Source organism: Pteronotus mesoamericanus, unplaced genomic scaffold, assembly GCF_021234165.1.
Source record: "Pteronotus mesoamericanus isolate MK-2021 breed Mesoamerican mustached bat unplaced genomic scaffold, CSHL_Meso_final scaffold_651, whole genome shotgun sequence".
NCBI classification, from domain to species: domain Eukaryota; kingdom Metazoa; phylum Chordata; class Mammalia; order Chiroptera; family Mormoopidae; genus Pteronotus; species Pteronotus mesoamericanus.
In genome coordinates, this window is record NW_026555325.1 from 18,432,334 (window position 1) to 18,437,259 (window position 4,926).

The 4,926-nt window shown below is 40.2% G+C and overlaps 1 non-coding gene across 1 annotated transcript; it reads left to right on the forward strand.

Moving 5' to 3' along the window:
* The first annotated feature begins 733 nt into the window (after window positions 1-733).
* On the forward strand, window positions 734-896 carry LOC129061974 (U1 spliceosomal RNA). The gene has a single exon (XR_008528225.1). It is a non-coding gene; the product is annotated as a U1 spliceosomal RNA (small nuclear RNA).
* The last annotated feature ends 4,030 nt before the right edge of the window (window positions 897-4,926 follow it).

Below are 4,926 nucleotides of genomic sequence, written 5' to 3' on the forward strand. Positions count from 1 at the left end.
TCAGTAGACTTATGAATACTGTACTATCCATTTAGATAATATCGAGCAGTCGCAAGTCAGGATACTTAATTTAATCACATCTGTGATGTCCCTTTTACCATGAAAGATAATATAGTCACAGATTTCAGGGATTTAGTAGGTGGACATCTTTGGGGGTAAATACTCTGTCTGCCACAGAGAAAACTTACAAAATACCTGGTTGTATCTTAAATATCAATGTCATTAAACAAAAAGAAAACTTGATGGATAATTCCAGTTAAAGAAGTAAAGATAGATAAGAACTAAATGCAGTGTATGATCCTGGATTAGATTTTGAACCAGAAAAAAAAATGCTGTAAAATATAGCATTGGGATATTTGACAGAGTTTGAATAATTAAACTATGATTATGTAAGTTAAAGTCCTTGTTCTAAAGAAAAACACACCAAAGTATTTAGAAGTAAAAGAGCATAATGTTGCAACATATTATCAAATGGAATAATAATGATATTTCCACATACATAAAGAGTAATACATAAATGTGGAAAAATATCAACAACTGGCCAATACGTTAAAGGGATGCAGGAGTTCTTCACAGATTTTTGCTAATTTTGCTATATCTTTAAATTAATATCCAAATAAAACAATATTAACATATACTTTCAGAAAATATTTTACAATACAATGTTATTTTCTAAGTTCTTCACTATTAGCACATGCATTAACAGAGTTACCTAGAAAAGGTCTTCATTCTCTTACTTACCTGCCAGGGGAAATATACCGTGATCACGAAGGTGGTTTTTCCAAGGTGAGGCTCACCCATTGCAGTCTGGGTGTGCTGACCCCTGCGATGTCCCCAAATGCGGGAAACTCAACTGCATAATTTGTGACAGTGGGGATGCGTTTGTGTTCTCCCCTGAAAAAAAAAAGTCTTCATTCTTTGTTAGCTAAGGATAATGGGGAAAAATTGAGCCTCAACTGAGGCTCAGGTGAGATACCGGAGGCCAATGTTCAGTGTTGATCCCCAGAATGATCATGCTTTCAAGTGCAGTGGGACAATAATAATAGGACTTTAAAGTCAGTGGTAGATTAAAACTTCTTTTTGAGCTGTAGAGCATTTCATAAGATTTTTTAGTTGTGGGGTAACATGATGAAAGCAATAATTAAGGCAGAAGTGTACATGATGGGTTAGAAGAAAATAACTTTGGAATTTGGCAGCTAAAGGAATTTACAACATGTTAAGTGGCATTTCTAGCACTCTAATTCTGAGACAATGAGGATTAAAACTGGCATATTAGCAGGTAGCCTGGAGAGGAAGAAATACAAGGATATTACAAAAAAAAAAAAAAAAAGGAATCAGTAGGACTTAACAACAAGGAAGATACAACTATATAAATATGAAACTAAGAATAATAACATTCTTATTTGATTTTTTTTTAGTTTGAGTACCTAAGCAAATGATGGAAACTTGATGTAAAATTGGTAAGTGAAAATAATTAATTCAATATTAGATATAATAAGTCTAATTAAATAGTAAGACAAACATTAAGAAGTAACAAAGATACCTGCAGATTTAGGGCTAGATCTCAGTAGACACAAAAGAAAGTTCAGTTGTAAAACATAGTTATGGGAAGTTGCCTACTTACTCTGATACCTTATTGACAATGGATTAAGAGATATTTGATGTTATGGAAACACAGAAAATCTAATATAGTAAAAAGATAAATCTATTCTAATTTAATCTGTTTCTATACTTACACAGCAAGAAGCCATCCATTTATGCAGTTGAAAATTTCCATTTCCTTTTAGGATAAAATGGATTTTGTAAGTATAATTTGTTTCTAATTTCATCATGTACTGTTATTTTAAGGCAATGTAATGTCTATATTTCCCAAGATATCATAATTTTAGAACCTGTGTGAAAATTAACTTCAAAATCTATAAAATCACATTCAAACTGTCATCATTAATTCTTCCTGTTACTCTTCAAAAAAGTCATTCACTCCCTCAGAACATGCAATATAAATTCTGCTGTGTGAATTGGTTCTGCAAAACTGATGATTATCCTTCAGTATTTAAATACTCTGCAGGGTTTGTTTGGTTTTTTTTTTTTTTTCTTTTTTACATTTCCAAATACTATAACACTCTGAAGAATTTCTAATTAAATTTTTTCTCTTTTTAATATTCTATCTATAGTTCTACATAATGCCTGTGGGTTGCACCCCAGTGGATCCTATATCTGTGTGTTATACTTTAGAAAAAGAATCCTATTGTAACACTTGTTGAGCGCTTGCGATACTTTTAAACAAAGAAGGAACCATGATGTATTAGCTTCTTATTACTTCTGTAACAAATCACAAATTTAGTGCCTTGAAAAAATGGAAATTTATTTTCTTATAGTTCTGGAAGTCAGAATTCTAAAACAAAAAGGTGTTAGCAGAGTGTGAGTCTTCATGGAAGAATTTGTTTCCATCTCTTTTCTAGCTTCTAAAGGCCAGACACATTCCTTGTCCCTAACTCTATCTTCAAAACACATTATTTTAGCCTCTGCTTCCCTTGACCCAACTCTACTTTTTTGCCTTTGTTCTTCTTAACCTTCTCTTATAACGGCCTTCTGATTGCATTGGGCCGACCCAAATAACCCAGTATAATCTCTCCATCTCAAAATTCTTAACTAATCATATCTTCAAAGAACCTTTTGTCATGAAAGATAATATAGTCACAGGTACTGGGGATCAAGAGGTGGGCATTTTGGGCAAGTCATTACTCTGCCTATCACTCATGATTTAGCTTGTTAGGTAGCAGAGACCAGAATAAACCCATAATTTTATGATTCCAAAAGCAATTCCTACACTACTATATATCATGTAGCCTTCCCAGGTAGCTCTCACAGCCTCTACCCTTCTTCAACACCTAGTATGAGTACCAGGAAACACACATACATTACACACTAATAACCATGGAAATGGAATCACCACAAGGATATCTTTTTTACTCTCTCAAAAATAATATTGGCATATATTAGTTCTCTATAAGCTTTTGTTAGCTTTTTATATCTTTAATTTCAATGCTAGACAAAATAAAGGTTATACTCATAGAATTGGGCTGTTTAATATTAAGTCTAAAAAAAGAATCTCCTCTTTGCCACATGTTCTCCCTAACTATCAGCACCTTAAAATCCCTTAGAAATATATCCAAAGTATATTAATTATTTCAGAGTAATGGGTATTCACTTTAACATTTCGAATGAGAAGGCTTACAGTGTTGAAGTAAATACCAAAGCAAATACAATAAACAGCTCTAGAATTCCACTCCAAAGTAATGTAGATCTCATCATTGTCATTAACTTCTTAATTTCCTTGTCTTACTCTCCTTGTTCTTTAGGAGCCATAAAAATCTCATGTGCTCAGCAGAACTTCTGATCTAGAAAACAAAAGCAACAAGATAATATCAATTAAGAAAACAATAGAGGAGCTGGGAAAGATGGCGGAGGAGTGAAAGGGAGTCACGCTGACCTCCTCCCAAAACCAAACTGGAATTGCAACTAAATAATGGAGTAATCACCTGGAAAGCAGTGGAGCCATAGTGGGAGAGGAGCCTTGGTGCCGCGGACAGTGGATTCGACTCTCACACATCCCAACGGGTGAGAATTGCGGTGGAGGCTTGAGAGGGTGGGCTGGGTGCCCATGGGCACTGGCACCAGAGGGACATTGAAACGGCCAGTTAGCGTCCCCCCGAGAAGAACGGGGTCTGAATCATAAACAGGAACCCCTAAACTACAGCAGCTAAAGCCGAGAAAATACAGACAAAACGCAACCCCAAAAAGCTTAGGGGTGCTCTCTGCCAGAGACAGGTGGCTGGGGATGCAAAAAGACATTTAAAGGGCAAACGCAAAAGTTGCAGCGGCAGCCACCCTCCTTGATCGCTGGGTAGAGGCGGCGGCAGGGTGGGCTGGTGCCTGGGAAAAGACTGGTGAGGAAAACTTTGTGAAGAGAACTGACTCGGCAGCCGGTGGAGCCCGGGTGATAACGCACTTCCCACTCTGCAGCTACCATCTCGCTCAGGCATAAGGGAATCAATTAACCTGCCTTTTGTGCGCTCTGCACACAGCTTGTGCGCGTGTGAGCTGCGGGGCTGAGTGCAGACTGCCTGGGAGAGCCTTGAGGAGAGACTGGAGACAGAGGCGTTGGGGAAAGAACGGGAGGAGGAACCGGGGAGTCCCGACTCCCTCCCCGTTCGGTAGTCTCCATTGTGGGCTGGAAAGGCGCGACCCCAAAGAGGCAGAAGTGGGGTGCGCGTGAACCAGACTCCCTGCGATTGAAACGCAGTCCGCACAGGGGTTGGATCCCTGGCCGAAGGGGTCACAGAACTGCCCAGAGGCCCCTGAGGGGAGACTAGAAACGGAGGCATTGGGGAAAGAACGGGAGGAGGAACCGGGGAGTCCCGACTCCTTCTCCTTGCTGTAGTCTCCATTGCGCGGGAAGAGGCCATACCCCCAAAGAGCCAAAAGCTGAAAAGCAAACATAGACACCCCCAAAACACCCAGAGCAGGCGCGCACACTTGCGCTGAATGACCGGCGAGGGTTGGTGAGCGTGTGTGTGACCCACGCGGGCTGGCGAACGCTTGCACCTGCCGGCAAGGCCTCACACAGACTGGCACCCATACGGCCTGCGAGGGATTGCACAGAGGGGCAAGGGCAGGCGTAAATTGACCTACTCGCCGCGATTGCGGAGCGGCCCACAAAATAAGTAGAGCTGCCCAGAGTCCCTGGAGGAGAGACCAGAAACAGGATTAACCGGAGAGTCCTAGAGCTGATTTCCTCCCATTTCCGTAGTCCCCATTTGGCGAGGGCAAGCAACGCACCCAAAGAGCCAAAAGCGGGGAAAACACACAATAGAAGACCCTAAACTGACCAGTGCCGCAAAACTCGTGTGCCAGGGAGGCCAG